General features: G+C 32.5%; 1 pseudogene; it reads right to left on the bottom strand.

Moving 5' to 3' along the window:
• Positions 1-1,178: 1,178 nt before the first annotated feature.
• LOC139854004 (protein WVD2-like 6) lies at positions 1,179-3,590 on the bottom strand (annotated as a pseudogene).
• Between the last annotated feature and the right edge of the window lie 5,943 nt (positions 3,591-9,533).

A 9,533-nucleotide genomic window follows, 5' to 3' on the forward strand; every position in this document is an offset into this window, starting at 1 on the left:
TTATTATTATTAACTATATTTACTAATGATATTATCATAAAATAATACAATTTTTTATTTATATTATTTTATCAAATGATTTTTAGCTATATAACACTATAGTTAATACATATAACAAAGCTATATTAACATTTTATAATAAATACTAATTACTTATTTAAATTACATAAAATAGAAATATTTAAATTAGTCATTAATGAAATATATAATTTATTAAAATAACAATTATATCATTAATAATGTATAAAATTGTTCGATTACAATCATATGTGTTAATATATATATAAATGATATAGGTTCGTGAATTCGAGGCCAACCTTGCATTGTTCAGTTCCGTCGTACCCATATTTTTACTACAAAATATCGTATAGTGAGTTCATTTGATTCCCTTTTACTCTTTACATTTTTGGGACTGAGAATACATGCGCTACTTTTACAACTGCTTTATTAAATGCTTTTGAAATACATTTTGAACTGCGAATACATGAAATGCTTTTATAAATGTTTGACGAGATAGACACAAGCAAAACATTGCTCGAATGAATTATGTGGACGTGATAATTGCCACCATTGAATTATGTAGACGTGATAATTGCCACAATTGATATGAATATTTTTCCCCTGATTATTATTGCTTGGTAACCTAAGAATTAGGGAACATCACTAATTTTGAGAATTAGTGCACGCCTAATTGACGCGAATCCTAAAGGTAGCTACTGGGTTTAACACCCACACCCAGAATGTTCACTAGACGGAAGGACTAGTGGGCGTGGTGTTTAGTACTTCGAAGTTTATATGATTATTATACAAACGAGATGTTCTGTTTTGGGGATATTATTATGCGCATTATATGTTAAGGTCGGTTACCAAGCCAAGCTATGAAAGCAATGAAAAGTGAATGTTATGTATCGAGAAAATGATTTTATACACAGGTTATGTGTATGTTATTTTTGTGCACAAGATATGTGTACGGTTACTAAGATTTATGAAAGATGATTTCGTACACGAGAAAGGTGTACTGTATTTAAAAGATATCGCATGTACATTACATGTGGGTATAGGATTCGGGCCCATTTGTACCATGCAGGATTTAAATCTTGTGGTATATCAAAATGATGAATTTTATTTTTTTAAGATAAACCTATGAACTCACCAACCTTTTGGTTGACACTTGAAAGCATGTTTATTCTCAGGTATGAAAGAAACCTTCCGCTGTGCATTTGTTCATTTTAAAGACATTATTTGAAGTCGATCATCGTAATGGGACCAGATGTTGGTGACTTCGTCCAGATGGATTAGGACGGGGTATGACATAATCAGATTGTAAAAAATGATGAAAACGATTTGGTATTGGGTTGGGGTTTCATCGTAACGCTCTTTGATTTTGATCGGTTATTGAACAGCAAAAATTAGCTAAATATCAATTTCAGAGTACTATTAAAAAATGTAACCTTGTTTTATCAGCTGTTGCTGCAGCATCCTTTAATGATCAAGCATGTACCTAAAATCATATGTCATTATATAAAAAGGGACAAAACATAATGTAGTAATCAAAAGATGTTGTAAATGGTAGGATATATAAACAAATATATAAGCATAAGCACCCTTTACTTGAGTTCAATCATGTCCAGTGACACCATGTGCAAGATTGACTGAAATTTATTTTTCTAACCAATTTACTTGATCATCAAATGAGATCGTGTTTCTTGGGCTTGTTCGCATACTTTTTCTTCTTCTTGGACTTGTTTCATTATGGATTTTTCCTTTGACTTTCCAGTTTTGACTTCGGTTTTTAAGGATGAAGCGTTGGATAAAGATTTTCTGATTGGTTTCTTGGAAGCAGCCGCAGTGTTTTTATCATCGTCTGTTGCATTTACATGAGGTGTCTCTGTCATGTTTTTAGTCGCACGTGGGCTAATTGCAGTCCCATTGCTGGTTGCAGCCACATTACTTTTGTTACTGCCAAGTTTGGGTGATTTTGGACGTGTTGTGGATATCTGCAGTCATAAAACGTATGTTAAACAGAACAACAAAAAACAACAATCACACACAATATTTACCTAATTCAATTAGATGGTCCTATTACTATTCAGTAACCACAGTAACAACACATAGTATGTAATGCACGAATGTAGTAGCACAAAAACGAAATAGCTACGCAGTGCATTCATAACCGTTTTATTACAAAAGTTTGATTACCAAAATTATGGACCAATCAACAGCCCAACTTAACAGTAGTAAACTACAGCAGACTAAAAAGGTCAATGAATGTAAAGTTCAATGAAAATCAGGCTTATAGCATGACTAAAAAGCCAGATAGTTAAAAATACCTTCTTTAAATCGACTTTTGGAGGCAGTTCTTTGTAGAATTTTGGCATTGGTGCAGCTTTAAACTTCAAGCTCTTCCTCAATTGCTTTATCTCCGTTTCTTGGCTTTCCTGTATTACCAACTTAACATGTTCGAATTACAATTGATGTCACTCGATTGGTGTGTTTAGATTCTACATTTTCTAATTAAATACACCAAGATTTATCTTGTCAAAACCTCTTACTTCTCTTGCAGAGTAGTTTTCTCCACTTCTTTTGCATGAATCTTCTCCTCAATCTTTGAGAAAAACTATTGCACAAACATTAAACACGATTAATACATGATTACTCAATTTATTCAAGATTCAAGCAGGTAATTAAAAGAAATGTAAAAGATTTAAATATTAAAGTGAGTACTTCTTTTCGCTTCTCGGCGCGCTCTTCCAATCTAGAAGAAAAGCCTATAACAGTGTTCTTTTGCTGTCCATCAGTAGCAACATTCCTAATCAAGAAGACAAATCCACAAAAAAAAAAGTTAAAAAATGGAAATCTTAAGCAGCTAACCGGTTTTCTTGTCGAAAAGAGAGCTTCAAAAATGAATATAACCAAAAAACATAGCGAAAAACCGTAATGGATCATGCTCTTAAGGTTATCCCCTTCATGAAAACATAACCTTCACATAGTGAAAAGCCCTATCTTACCCCACATTCAAGAAGGCCAGAAATCAAGTTATCCCCTTCAATTACATGAATCTGCTATCTGCTATCTACAATAAAGGAAAAACTAAAATCACCTAAATATTAAAATAATTTCAATATAAAAACACTTGAAAAAAACCTGAATCAACATAAACCCTAGAAAACACTTCAAATTCATCTAAATCAACATAAACATAAACATAAATCAAATTACTACCTAACAGATTTATTATCCGATTCAATAGCAAAACACAACTGGAAAATGCAAAACACAACTTAAACTTAAAGCTTTAAATTACGTGGAAGAACCAAACCCGATCGTATTATGCATAAACTCTATTGGAAAAAAGAAATCACAAAGGCGAACAACAAAATTGTAAAAATAACCAACCAACTGACTGGAAGAAACCAAAATTAAACAAAACACTACACCTAAGGTGATGAGAGGTCGGTTGAAATCACAGGAAAACCTGCACGAAAGCACAAACAAACAGCAAAAAGTAAAAGAAAAAAAAAGAACCCAAAAAATTGTTCCTGTGGAAAAAAAAAAAGGAACAATTATGAGAACATATTGATAAGATTCATGTATGTTAGGAAAAAAACAACATAAAATTCTAGCTGCGTTTAAACAACTTGAACTAAAGAGTACCTGATGAAATGCAAGTTCCCTATTTGAAGTAACAAATTTAGTGGTTGTCCAGCACCATGTTTCTGCAATCACATCCAAAAACATCAACTTAGAAAACACAACATAATCAAATATTAATTCAGGGATGATTACCTGCTTTGAAGTGTGATGCATATTCAGTCCCAAAGATCCATAACATATGTAGCAAAAAATTGCGGCATATCTTTACAGAAAAATAATTAAAGTAAAATTAAAAAGTAGCCAGTTGGACATCCATATCCATACTCAACCTCCTACAATATCATCGCTAAATTACATCGATACAAATAATAACTTTTATTTATCAATAAAAATTAAAGAATAAATTCAATTGAATAAAATTTACATTTCAGTAAATAATTTGGGGATGATAGGCTTACAAATAAGCAGATCAATTCAGTAAATAAATTCAATTGAAGAAAAAGAAGCAAACAAACCCTAAATGAAAAGGAAGGAATGTTACCTGTAGAGAAAGAATAGATCGAGAGAGAAAGAAGTGAGTACAGATCTGATCTGAAATATGAGGCTTGCGTGTTTTTGTTGGTTAATGGAGAAAGGAGGTGAAGTTGAAGGTAAGGGAGAAGGCATGGTTGAACAGGAGAAGTGTGCAGGAGATGTCGAGTTGAATTGGCCGGTTTTCCTTTTTTTTTTTTTTAAGTGTCAAACTATGTGAAAAGTGTGGTGTGTGTAAATCGTGAATAGTAACTCTTTCTTTTTGTGAGAGGAGGGTGGCAAGTGGACCAATGGAAAGGTACAAAAAGTGGCTGTTATTAGTATGTGTGTAATATAGGTGAGAGTGGCAGTGAGCACTATATCTCGCCATAAGTTTGTGGAATTACTCTAATATAATTCTATTGAAGGATATTCATTTGAGTCCAAGTTTTATCTTGAGTTTGAGGGTATCATTTTTAGCCCTTAGATTCACTTTGATCAATGGCTTAGGATTAACTTTAAGAAATATTAGTATTTTGGGCAGAGGGGCATTTTCGTTCAATCAGTGCAAATATTTTTTACACTCACACTCAAACGTCCAGCATCTGTTTCAATTCTCTCTCAATCTCCTTCTCTATTCTAGGGTTTCAAAACTATCTATCGATCTCTCTCATTCTTCTCTCGATCTCTCCCGTTCTTCTCTCGATCTCAAACTTTTTCACGATCATCTAATCCGCCATCAACAATCATCAATTTACAGCATTCATCAACAATGGCGAAATCAAACGATTTTAGGGTTTCGAACGCATCTCCGGCTGAAAAACAAAGTCCGGCCATTAAACAAGCTTCGGGCAAATCTATAGGTAATTTTACTATGTTTTATTGAACAATCAATCAATTGTTGTTCTATTCCTTTGTTTTTTTTAATTTTTCAGGGTTTTGTGATATACTGATTCATGTGTGTTGTTTCTCCAATCACACATGATTTGTTTGTGATTATTTTATACGTATATTTGTTTCATTTTTGTTGTTGAACAATCAGAATGCAAGTATACAATTTTTGTGTTCAGAATGTAATTTTTATGGTTTTAATCACATGTGCTTTTTACAAGGAATCAGTTCGTAGTCACATTTAAATGTTAAAAAATTGCATCACCTCTGATTGTATTTGGTTTAGTGTCACATTTAGGGTTTTTTATACCATTTTTGTGATCAGATTGTAATTTTTATGGTTTTCAATCACTTGTGATCATAGAATGAAATTACTTCAAAGTCACAATTTAGATGTTAACATTCAGTTTTTTGCTTGTTCAAATTACTTAGATGTTAACAAATGTCATCACATATGATTTATTGTTTTAATTTTTAGTAATTTACATGTTTTTATAGTTAAATCAAAATGTATTTATTTCTTTAATGTTTGTGATTTAATGCCATCACATGTGATTACAACATTCAATCGCATATATGATTACTTTATTCAATCACATGTGATTACAGCATTTAATCACATGTGATTACAGCATTCAATCACATGTGATTATATCTTTCAATTCCATGTGCTAAACTAAAATGAGGTTATGTTAGGTTATCATTAAATCATATTTACTTTTCTGATTTATTTTTTCAGCAATATGCCTTTGGTAAGCATCTCAAACTGCATAAGCATCATTTCGAAAGAATGATTGAAAAACTAAAGCCTCATAAAATGACAATTCCATGGATGACAAGAGATATTGTGCTAGATTGTGGTGTTTTTGTCATGTACCATATGGATAGGTGTAAAGCCACAACTGGGAGTGATTAGACTGAGGAATTAGCGGTTGAATCTTCAGAGCAAAAAAATAGCTTCGGAAGTTGATATTCCGGTATGCATCAAAGATATTAACACATACTCTAAACTGACATTCTGACAAGATGGTTTGAAATGCTATAGTATTCAACAGATTTCATCGGGTGGAAGACTATAGAGATGTTTTCATTTCTGCACAAAAATAAAGAGTGAGTCGTGTTGAAAAATCAAAAGAGGTTATCTCTGCTGCACAAGAAAAGTGAAGTGTTTAATGACGAGTGTGGTGTATTGTACACGATATTGTTTGTTGCATGTTTGATGATGATAAGTGTGGTGTAATTTAAATGATTAAACATACATGTATGTTTTTGTTGCATAGTAAATGACATGCTAGTGGTTTAGATTTCGATTTATGTATTCTTTTTTTTTTTTATCTAATATTGGTATTGGTTTTATTTTGTTGATTGTTTGATGGTTGATTGAATTTATTAAACAGCTACAGGTTACAATCACATATAAATCAACATTACAATCACTTGTGATTATGCATTCCAATCACATGTGATTTACCTTTCCAAACACTTGTGATTATGCATTTCAGTCACTTGTACATGCCAATCACTTGTGATTCTGCATAACAATCACTTGTAATTCTATATAACAATCACTTGTGATTCTTCATAACAATCACAATGCACTTAATATAATCACTTGTAATTTTACTTTTTGCCAATCACTTGTGATTTTTTTGCCAATCACTTGTGATTGTGCATACAATCACAAGTGATTCTGCATAACAATCACAGTCCATTCAATATAATCACTTGTAAGTTTACTTTTGACAATCACTTGTGATTCTACATCTGCTAATCAGTTGTGATTCTTCATAACAATCACAGTGCACTTAATATAATCACTTGTAATTTTACTTTTTGCCAATCACTTGTGATTCTGCATAACAATTACAAGTGATTCTGCATAACAATAACAATCTATTCAATATAATCACTTGTAAGTTTACTTTTGACAATCACTTGTGTTTTTGCATCTGCCAATCACTTGTGATTCTTCATAACAATCACAGTGCACTTAATATAATCACTTGTAATTTTACTTTTTGCCAATCACTTGTGATTCTGCATAAGAATTACAAGTGATTCTGCATAACAATCACAGTCCATTCAATATAATCACTTGTAAGTTTACTTTTGACAATCACTTGTGATTCTGCATCTGCTAATCACTTGTGATTCTTCATAACAATCACAGTGCACTTAATATAATCACTTGTACATGACAATCACTTGTGATTATACATAACAATCACTTGTGATTCTATATAACAATCACTTGTGATTCTTCATAACAATCACAGTGCACTTAATATAATCACTTGTAATTTTACTTTTTGCCAATCACTTGGGATTATGCATACAATCACAAGTGATTCTGCATAACAATTACAAGTGATTCTGCATAACAATCACAGTCCATTCAATATAATCACTTGTAAGTTTACTTTTGATAATCACTTGTGATTCTGCATCTGCCAATCACTTGTGATTCTTCATAACAATTACAGTGCACTTAATATAATCACTTGTAATTTTACTTTTTGCCAATCACTTTTGATTCTTTTGCCAATCGCTTGTGATTCTTTTGCCAATCACTTGTGATTATGCATAACAATCACAAGTGATTCTGCATAAATCACAGTCCGTTCAATATAATCAATTGTAATTTTACTTTTGACAATCACTTGTGATTCTGCATCTGCCAATCACTTGTGATTCGTCATAACAATCACTTGTTAAATCAAACAAACATTACACAATTCTTTTACCTTAAAACCACCACACTAGTTGTTGAAAATAAAAATCATTCTGGTACGCCACTCATTTATCCTTTGATCAACATACCAAAGATACTATGAACATTGTACATAAATGAACAAGAATAGATGCATCCATCTTCATTAATATTTTATAATGCATAAATTTAACTTGCTCGGCTGTGAATAACATCAAGCCCAACTTCACTAGCATCTTTTGCTTGCAATTCCACTTGAATACCATCAAGCTCTCTCTTGAACTTGTCATTTGAACTTGCATAAATCATCTTTGTTCCTCACCCTTAAAGTATCTCGAGACCTGTTACATTACACATTAGTCAAACTTAGTCAAACTTCAAACAAATTCAGAACTATTTAAATAGAAATATTGATTGATTAATGAGTACCATGCAATGAAGAAGATTCTATTTTTTGTGAACACCATCAGGAGCCAAAAAGTCATAATTTACAAAAGTTTGATTTCATTAAATGTATTATCACATGTACTAACATCTAACACAATCACATGTACTGATCATCACTGATCATTAATCACTTTAAATCACCGAAGCTATTATCATAAAACGCAATCATATGTGATTGAATAGGAAACAAATTACATACCTGTAGTGTGATCATCACTTTCTTCATCACTGATCTCGTACTCTGGTTCAATTGATTCGTTTTCTGGTTTCATTGCTTCGTATTTGGGTTCCATTGATTAATTGATTAGACAATTGATTCACTGGAGTGAAACGAATATCAAGCAATTCGCCGAGTAACCGTATATCAAACAAATCGACCGAGTGAATGAAGATTACGTGATCTTGACGTTGTGATCGGAGTGAATCGTAGGGTTCGCCGGAAGTTTTGAAGCAATCGGAGTGAATCTTAGGGTTTAGGGTCAAATCGCCATCGTCGTTCTTGGGGTTTTTGTTTTAAGTTTCATCTGTATATGTTTTTGTTGATAATATGTAAAATGACAATACTGCCCTTCCTTTGTTATTTACTGTTTTATTTTGGTTCATTGATCTCATTTGATCCTAGGGCTAAAAATGATCCCTTGGATTTCAACCTTTTCCTTGGTTTCTTTGGATTACAACTCTAATTCTATTAACAGAACAAGAGAAATATTGACGATAAACATAAATCTAATAGTTTATGATCACATCTTGTATTACTAAAAGATAGGATAGTTTGTTTTGTTTTTTGTATCTATCCTTATCATGTATTGTTCCTATATATAGTGATTAATATCAATCCATCAAAGGCGCGGAGATTTATTCCTTATATGGTATCAAGTCAAAATACGGATCCTATTTTCTCCTCTGTCGATAACTCATCTAGGGCTCACAATGGTTTCTACAACTGTCGACACCTCCCTCTCCATGAATATTATCTTGCACATGCTTACTATTAAGCTATCTTCTACCAATTATTTGCTATGGCGTCATCTGGTAGAACCTCTTCTCTCATATCAAAAACTCACACAGTTTGTCGATGGCTCTGTTCAGCCACCATCACCATCAATTGTTACTACCGACAGCGCCTCTCCTAATCTTGAGTTCATAACCTGGAAAGAAGGAGATCAATGGGCACTTATTATCCTTCAATCATTGCTCACTGAAGAATCCATGGCTATTGTCCTTGGATTAAAAACAGCCCATGAGGTTTGGTCTGCTCTTGAGGATCACTATAGTCATGACTCGATTGATAGGATGCACACTCTTCGAGACAACTTACGGCAGCTACAAAAGGGTACGTTCTCTGTTGCCAATTACAATACCAAATTTAAAAGTCTTTGCG

This window comes from Rutidosis leptorrhynchoides, chromosome 6 (assembly GCF_046630445.1).
Source record: "Rutidosis leptorrhynchoides isolate AG116_Rl617_1_P2 chromosome 6, CSIRO_AGI_Rlap_v1, whole genome shotgun sequence".
NCBI lineage: Eukaryota > Viridiplantae > Streptophyta > Magnoliopsida > Asterales > Asteraceae > Rutidosis > Rutidosis leptorrhynchoides.